The sequence below is a fragment of the Galeopterus variegatus genome, unplaced genomic scaffold, assembly GCF_000696425.1.
Source record: "Galeopterus variegatus unplaced genomic scaffold, G_variegatus-3.0.2 Scaffold4491, whole genome shotgun sequence".
NCBI lineage: Eukaryota > Metazoa > Chordata > Mammalia > Dermoptera > Cynocephalidae > Galeopterus > Galeopterus variegatus.
The window spans coordinates 42,146-51,770 of record NW_007730602.1 but is presented as its reverse complement, the minus strand read 5'-3'; positions in this window follow the sequence as shown (position 1 = coordinate 51,770).

Genomic DNA, 9,625 nt, shown 5'->3' with positions numbered 1-9,625 from the left:
AAGTGTTCTCCTGAATTACTTATTCTGAAGAGCTCAGTTGCCACGAAGTTAATTTCTATACCTAAGTGTCCATGTGTATATATTACTGGATAATGCTCTTTAAAAAAAAAAAAGTGAGAAGGTATTTCTCCATTTTCTGTATCCCACTACTAGAATGAATAAGAGTAGCCTCTTTTTTTAATCATATTCATAACCATATCCCCAGCTGGTGGCATAGGACTGGCATGTGTCAGTTGCTTTATAAATATTTGGTGAATGGATCAATTAATAACTATCTTTCCTTTAGATTTTTGCTTCATTTTTAAAATTAAAAATTATGTCTCCTAACGTTCTTTTTTATACAGTTTCAATCTCTATTTTACTACATATGAAAACTGAACATCTCTACTATAGATAGATTAGCACTGCAGTTACTGCCAAATACCATTTCTCTGTTGGAAACACATCCACAATTCTAGAACCTTACAAAGTTGGAAAAGTGACATATGGTGTGATTGCATTAAAAAGGAAAGAAGCATAAATTCACATTATATCGCTAAAAAAAGAAAAAACAAGCAAACAATGTTTTGAAGAGAAATATTTCTATCATAAAACACCATTAATGTGTACTATTAACAATATTTATTAGTTGGTAATACAATTTCTAGGAATTTCTATAAATCACGAAGACCAGTGTCTTTAGCCTATTTAATCTTTGTAATTCCTGGAGGATTATATATTTTGTCAAATCTGTTGTATAAACAAACAATACATATTACAAATCTAGAATAGCATTTGCCTTTATTGTGGTTCCATATTAGCATACTATAAAGTAGAGGACTCCGTTTATGGGCATCCTATGGCAGCTGACTGTTACCTATGCCAGGGAAGAACCCCAAACCTGATAAAATGGAAACTAACCTGGTCCAGTTCTACATTGTCGAGGAGTTATATTACGTGATACAAAATATAGCAGAGGAATCAATGCCTCGTGAACAATACTGAACGGATCGGTTCACTTACGGGCATTGAGAGTGGGTAGTCCCCGCTGACAGCTCTACTATCCAACTAAGGAAAGTTTGGGTGGAGTTTAACCACTCCCTATGAAACATTCCAGGGTTTTCTTTTGGGGTTTTAGGAGGTCAGTAAATAACTTCCCTAATTTTTTATTGAAACGTAAGTGATTGTCCATATACATGGGGTACAGCACTGAATATCAATACCTGTGTGAAATATGTGATGCTTAAATCAAGAGAAATAGTATATTCGATCTTTTTTTTTCTTTTTTGTCAATACAGAAATTACGGAGAGATAGATAGACCCAACAGTCACACAAATGGAAATCAAAAAGCCAACTTGATAACAAATGAGGCTGTTTGGGAAGCTTGGCTTAGATCTATTGCAACAATGGACTTCTTAATGCTGTCTCAATAATAACAGGCCAAGCTGAGAAAATCTAGGATTTCCTCAAAGGGGCTGTGCCTCTTAATTTTATGTTATGGAGAAGCAAAGAAAACCTAATGGGAATAGGCAAGAATAAACAAGTCTTTTCTCACATTCACTGGTCACATTAGACATTCTCTAACCAATGGGGTGGGCATCAAAAGGGAACAGGGGAAAGGTCAGAATTACCCTGGAAAGTCCTTCCCCATAGAAAATTTAGGGGTTGTAATAAAGACTTACCCTCCAATTAGTCTCCCTTGCTAATTTGCTTTCCTTATGGATAGCTAGATATCATTATAGAGCAATTCTTTCTCTTTTTCCTCCTTTTCTCTCTTCTTACCACTCTTTTATTCCCATATCTCTCATTTCATGTTTTACTCCTTTTACAATATAAACTTCATTATTAAATAGCTATTCAAAAATAAATCTGTTTTGTATGGAAAGATGGTAAGGTAGTTAAGAGAATAGAAAATCCCCATGACAAATGTCTCAATTGAAACAAAATTAGGAGAAAAAAAATTTACCTATAGTTTAGTGAAAAACAAGGGGTTCCATTATTTATTAATGTGAACTGAGTTGTCATGGAAGGCAGGAGTATATGAAGAGCCACAGAGAGTCTACTGGGAAAACAAAAGCTGAGTAAACACTGATAGAAAGATCCTGCCTCCAAGCACCTGTCTTGGTATAACAGAGAAAACGTAAAAAATGTATGATCTAGGATAGAGAGGGTTTTTCATGTTAATTATAATGGAATATTCCCAAAAATGCAGTGCTTCACTATTAAGGCTGAGTATTTGCAACTGGTGTGAAGCTTCAGACATAGAAAGGTTCTAGCTTTGTAACACATTATTAGTATACGTTGCCCGTAATAAGAAGAAATCATGTAAGTAGCTTTAAGACATAAAGGAAATCTTAAAATATCACCAAAAACAAACAAAAAAAAATCAGCCTACTTTAAAATAGCATCTCATCCCCTACACTTTTCCTATGAGTTTAAATGGTCATTAAAATCTATGCCCCTTAGTTCACTGTTTGTGTAAAGAATAAATTTGATTACTGATCATGTAACATGAATGCATTTGAGGATTCAGCCATCAGACAATGAGTAAAGTTTATGTTACTCTAGCTATGCTACATAAAATATAAAGATGTATACTGAAAGACAGAGCCTCAAAGATTCTTCATCCCAACTAAGAAATAGCCAAGAGTCATTCCTAATGTTTGATCTGAGCATAGACATCCAATCTAGTTTTTACATCCAAGGCCTGAATAGCCAATGAATAAAGCTGGTCAGGAGCAGTCGAGCTGGGTAGAGCTCAACCTAGAGATGAACCAGCCACAGGTTCAGGACTGCCAAAGGTCAAGAACAGCCAGAGGTCTGGACCTCAGGTCCTTGAAATGGGGTTTATGCAATTTCAGTTCTGACTAAATGGGAGAAAACACTGAAGAGACAGAAAGTAGGAATGTGGCATGCGAAAGCAAGCAGGTCAGAGCAGGTAGATGTCCGTAAATATAAAACAGCCCAAACAAAACTGAAATTGCAAGCGTGTCTGACTCTAGATCTAGGTTATTATTTATTGTCTCACAGTTCTGGAGACTAGAAGTCTGACATCAAAGTGTCGGCAGGGTTGGTTCTTTGTGAGGGGTGTGAGCAAGAATCTGTTCCAAGCCTCTCTCCTAACTTCTGGTGGTTTGCTGGCAATCTTTGATAGTCCTTGACTTGTGGATATATTGCCTCAGTCTGTTTCCATGGCGTTGTGTGTGTGTGTGTGTGTGTGTGTGTGTGTCCAAATAACCCCTTTTTATAAGGACACAAGTCCTATTGGGTTAGGAGTCTACCCTACTCCAGTATTACCTCATATTAACTACCTCTGCAACAACCCTATTTCCAAACAGTCAGAGATACTGGGAATTAAGACTTCAACATATGAATTTTGAGAGGACACAATTCAATCTATAACAATGTTCTGATCACACGGTTTTCACGCAATCCTTGTGCATAAATCTTGTTTCAGATCCACCCACTCAAAGAGCTGACTGTGAAATAGAATGGAGAATGTTTAGTGACTACGTAAGTAATTTGACATTTTTTGCCATGGGAGACTTGGCTATTTTCCCCATTTATTTATTTATACATTTATTTATGTCAGTATAAACTCATCGATATTTATTTTTCACTTAAGGTTATGATCCAATGATACCTCATTTATTTTGTTAATCAAGGTTTTCCAGCTTGGGCCATTGTGAGTTGACAGTTGCACCACATATCCCTTTGACATATCTACATCATTATGGGTTTTTGTTTTGTTTTGTTTCTGTTTTCGGGTTTGTTTTCATCACTCCCTTTCTTTCTGGCATGTTCCAGAAACATCGTGTGTATTTCCTATTCCAGTCATAGAATAAGCCATTTTTCCAGGGAGCTGTGGTTCCTGGTTCCTTTTACTTGAGAATGATATTAGAAACCTAGGTGCACTCAATGCTATTGAGGTGTCATTGCTTCTAGGCCTTCTCATCTAACAAAGCAAGGGATTATACATGTGCACACGAACGATGTACATACATAAATTTATAAACATTTGTATATGTAAACATCTGTATCTGTGTTAAACTAAATGTGAGTTTATGCTGATGTCTTCCACTCTAATCTACTTCCAATCTAACCTTACTGGGATCATTTTAGCTCCTCCTGCTGCTTTTCTGTAACCTCCCAGTCCAAAGCTGTGAAGTCTGGTTCCCACTGTCTTCCATCGTTTATGTAATTGTTCAGTTCTGGTATGCATGTACAGAAGTCTCAGAATTTTTAACCTGTACTCCCATGGGAACTAGCTTTATCAGCTAGAGTACAATGCTTATGTACAATTTCTATTGCCTTTAGTCTTACAGAGTCCACTAGTTTCCAAAGTAATTTAGGTCAGAAATTTTTCATCCCACTTCCTTCAGTGAGGTTGTTTCATGTATTTGTAACACACTGAGATTCTCTCACAGACTCTGCATTCTATCCTGGTATCTGTCAACTTCCAAGTGATTTTTATAAATATGCACATGTTTAGGATCAGTTTTTATGTTATAAAGGTCTGTGGGTTTTTACGAATGCATAGTGTCATGTATCCACCATTACGGCATCATACAGAATAATTTGATTACTTAAAAATGAATCCCCTTATTTTAACTATTCTAATCTATCAACCTCTCCCCAAGTCCCTGGCAAATGCAGTATACTTTATACTCTATAAACTTTTGCCTTCTTAAGAAGTCATGTAATTGAAATTATGCAGTATGTAGCCTTTAGATTGGCTTCTTTCACTGATCGATATGCACGTAAGTTTTGCCCATGTTTTCAATGCGTTGATGTCACTAAAATCATTCCATTATATGCACGTTCCACAGGGTGTCTATCCACTCACCTACTGAGGACATACTGGTTGTTTCAAGCTTTTAACAATTACAAATAAAGCTGCTATAAACTTTCATATGCAGTTTTTGTGTGAACATAAATTTTCAGATTAGTTGCACAAATACCAAAGAACATGACTGCTGGATTCTACATTAAGACTATATTTAGCTTTGTATGAAACTGTCAATTTGTTTTCAAAGTGACTGTACCATTTTGCATTCCCACTAGCAATGAAAGAGAATTCCCATTGCTCCACATAATCTCCAACAGTTGGTGTTGTTAGTTTTTTGGATTTTATCCATACCAATGAATGTGTAGTGGTATCTTGCCTTACTTTGCAATTACCCGATGATAAGTAATGTTGAGCATATTTTTATATGCTTACTTGACATATCTATGTTTTCCTTGGTGAAGTGTCTGTTCAAATATTTTGCCCATTTTTTTAGTTGGGTTGTTTCTTTTCTTACTGTTGAGTGTTAAGAGTGTATTTTTTTATATTTTGGATACAAACCTTTAACCAGATATGTGCTTTGCAAATATTTTCTCTCAGTCCGTGGCTTGTCTTCAGTTCTCTTAAGTGTTCTTCACAGAAGTTTTTACTTTTAGTAAAATCTACCGTATCAGTTTTTTATTTTTTTTTTCATGGATTATGGTTTTGGTTTTGTGTGTAAAAACTCATCACCAAACACAGATCAAATAGGTTTGCTAGTATGTTTTCTTCTAAAAGTTTTATTGTTTTTCATTTTACACGCAGGTCTACTTTTAGGTCTATGGTGCATTTTGAGTTAAGTTTTGTAGAAGGTGTAAGGTCTGAGTCTAGGTTCATTTTTCTGTAAATGGATATTTAATTGTTCTGTCTTAATTTGTTGAAAAACTATCCTTTCACCATTAAATTGTCTTTGCTTCTTTGTCAAATATTGGTTGACTATATTGTGTGTGTCTATTTTGGGGCCTTTATTCTGTTCCCATGTCACACTGTCTAGATTATGGCATCTTGACAGTAATTCTTGAAAGCTGATAAGTGAATCATCCAGCTTTGTATTTGTTCAGTATTGTATTGGCTATTCTAGGACTTTGCCATCCTATTTAGATTTAGAATCAGTATTTTATATCTACTAAATAGCTTGCTCAGATTTTCATAAGGATTGCATTGAAACCATAGACCACGTTAAGAACTGACATCTTAACAATATTGAGTCTTCCAATCCATGAACACAGAATACCTCTCTCTTCATTTTGGCCTCCTTTGATTTCTTTCATCAGAATTATACATAGTTTTCTGTAAATATAACCTGTACACATTTTATTCAATTTATACCTGTTTATTATCTTTGATGCTATTTAATTTCTTGAAATTTTAAATACCAATCATTTATTGCTGATATATGGGAAAGCGATTGCCTTCTGTATATTAACCTTGTATCCTGAAAACTTGCTGTAGTCATTTACCAGTTCCAAGGTTTTTTGTCATTTCTTTGGGATTTTCTACATAGACAATTATGCCAACTAAAGAAAGTTTTATTTATTCCTTCCCAAATTGTATGCTTCCAATGTGCATACCACTTATTTTCTTTTTTTGTCTTAAAAACTACCTAGGACCTCTAATATAATGTTAAATGTAGTAAGTGGCAAGAGGATAGACTTTCTGTATTATTGATGATTTTATTGAAAAAAAGTGCTCATTGTCTCACCATAAAATATGATGTTATTTGTGGGGTTTTTGCAGACGTTCTTCATCAAATAGAGGAAATTTTCATCTATTTCAAGTTTGCTGAAAGTTTTATCATACATGAGTATTGGATCTGTGAAATGCATTTTTAATCCATATATATTTTGAACAATAATTATTTTGTCTTATGTTTTAGCACTGTTATTATTTCAAAATTAAATTATATTGGTTTTGATGGTATCTCACATTTATTGACCTCTTATTATGTGCCAAACATTGTTCTATGCACTTAGCCCTACACTTAATGTTTCCAGTGGCTCTATGTCTTAGTTCATTTGTCTTTCTATAACAGAATACCACTGACTGGGTAATTTATAAAGAACAAAGATTTATTTCTTCCAGTTATGGAGGCTGGGAAGTATAAGACTGAAGGCTGAGCATCTGTCTAGGGTCTTCTTGCTGCATCATTCCATGGCTGAAGGACTAAGAGAGGGTGAAAGAGCGCAAGAGATTGAACTCGCAGCTTCAAGCCCTTTTGTAATTGGCACTAATCCATTCATAAGGGTAGAGCACTCATGACTTAAACAGCTCTCATTAGGTCCCAGTCCCAACATTGTTGTATTGGCAATTAAGTTCCCAACACTTTTTATTTGGGAGACACATTCAAACCGTAGCACTCTGTATTTTCCATTTTATTGATAATAAAATGTGGGAGTCACAGAAATTAAATAAGTTCTCCTTTTTTCCCTTTTCCATCTTTTCTATCCATATCCATTCCCAATTTTATTTCCTCATAGCCCATGGCTTAATATAGCTAATGACTCCCAAATTTGTATTGCCACCTCCAACCCATTCTATGAGATTCAGCCTCATATTTAACATGAGTAATCATACTCAACCTTTCTACTTGATATTCCAAAAGGCATCTTAAACTGAACAAATGCAAAAAAGAATTTCAGATGTCCTTCCTCTTTATCCACCAACTTTGCTCTTTCCCAGTCTTTTTATATCCACAGAAGATGCTACTATTGTTCAGTAATTTGTACAGAACAAATCAAAGTGGTCTCCTTGACTTTTCTCTTTTGCTCACATTTCACACCCAATCTATCTAACAATCTGACCACCTCTGCCTTTAGAATACATCCCAAATGTGACTATTTCTCATCATCTTGATAGCTCCTATTTTAGAACAAGCTGTTATCATCTTCTGCCTTGATACTGCAATAGAATATTACCTTTTCTCTCAGATTTCACATTTGCTCTCTGCAGTCTATTCTCCACACACCAACTACAGGGCTCTTCTTAAAGTATCAATTAGATCACATCATTTAAAAAACGCCTCATTTTACATCCCCTTAGAAATCAAATTTGTTATTTGATATGGCCTACAGCACCTTGCCTAATTATGCAGTGCTCACTCACACATAACAGACCTATTCCTGACTGAGGGTACCTGCACATCCTAGCTTCTTTTGTGAACTGCTTTTTTCCAAGATTTTTGTTATGTCATGTCCTTGCACTTTGTATAGGTCTGTGTTTAAATGTCATTTTTCAAGAAGTTCTTCCATGACTACATTACACACAAACACTGGTACTCTTAAATTGTATGTCTAAAATTTTCATAGCACTTTTCATTACTTGAAGAATAGCATATAACAGTCCTTTAGCTATATATGCCTTTCACGTAAGACTAATCACTGAGAAGGCAAGAGCACTGGCTGTCTTATTCACTATGTTATCTCTAGTGCCCTATAGTAGGGGTTCAGCAAATATTTGTTGAATAATTAAATTTGCTGCCTGTAGGTGGTAGAACTTGCATACAAAATCAGATCCTCCTGACCCCTCAACCAGAACTAATGTATTTCATCTATGTAAAGATGTTGATTGAAATTCTAGCAGTTTCAAGTAGTTATTATTATAAACAAAATCACCTATAAATAAATTAAAATTGTGCTGTATCATTTCCCCCTACCATCCTTGAATCCTATTTCTTAAAAGGTACATTTTCTCCCTGTGTCATAATCAATTCTCGCCCCCCCACCTCTCTCCCAATTGTACTTTTGCACTCATAACCTTAAGATTCTCCAAGATCTATTTTTTTCTCATTTTTCCTCTACTGATACTAATTGTCACTAAATGTCAGCCAATATTCTAAAAAGAAATATTGCCTTGTGTCTTAGTCTCTTTTGTGCTTTTATGACAAAATATCTGGGGCTAGGTAATTTATAATGAATAGAAATTTATTAACACACTGTTCTAGAAGCTGGGAAGTTCAAGATCTAGGATTATCATCTGGCAAGGACATTCTTACTGCATCATCCCATGGCAGAAGGTGAAAGAGCAAAAGAGGGTAACAGGGGGCCAAACTTGCCCTTTTATAATAACACCAATCTCACCCATGGGCTCCCACTCACAGCAGCTCTCTCAGGTTGGTGTCATGTGCTAGTAGCTTTACAGTTCTGGAGTCTCAGGAGCAGCCTTGCCTCCATGGCTCCACTAGGCATTGCCCTAGTGGGGACACTCTAAAGTGGCTTTGTCCCTATGACAAGTCTCTGCCTGGGACCGCAAACTGTTTGCAACATCCTTTGAAATCTAGGTGGATCAAGCCATGCCCCCACAGCTCTTGTATTCTGTATCCCAGCAGAATTAACATCACATGGATGTGACCAAGGTTTATAGCTTGTACCTTCCAGAGTACTGGGTTAACCTGCACTTGGGCCCACTTGAATTATGTCTGGGACAGCTAAGGAGTGCTGGGCCAAAATGCAAGGAGTAGAAACTTAAGGAGGCTCTGGGTAGCAAGCCCCAAGTTCTCAAGGGCACCCTAGGTCTCTCTTTTGACATGTTCCTTCCTCCAGGCCTTGACACTCTGGGCTTATAATGGGAGGGGCAGCACCAGCAGTCTTCAAAGTGCCCTCAGGGTCATTCTCCTATTGAGAATCATAGGAGATCAATAGACTCTGGCTTCATTCAATCTGTACTAATGTCCTTATCAAACAGCCTAGTGGCCACATCATTAGTTTCCTCTCCTGAAAATTCTCTTTCATTCTCTACCACAGGGCCAAGCTGATAATCCCTCAAATCCCTAAGTTTTGCTTCCCTTTCAATTATAAATTTCATCTTTAAATCATTTCTTTTTT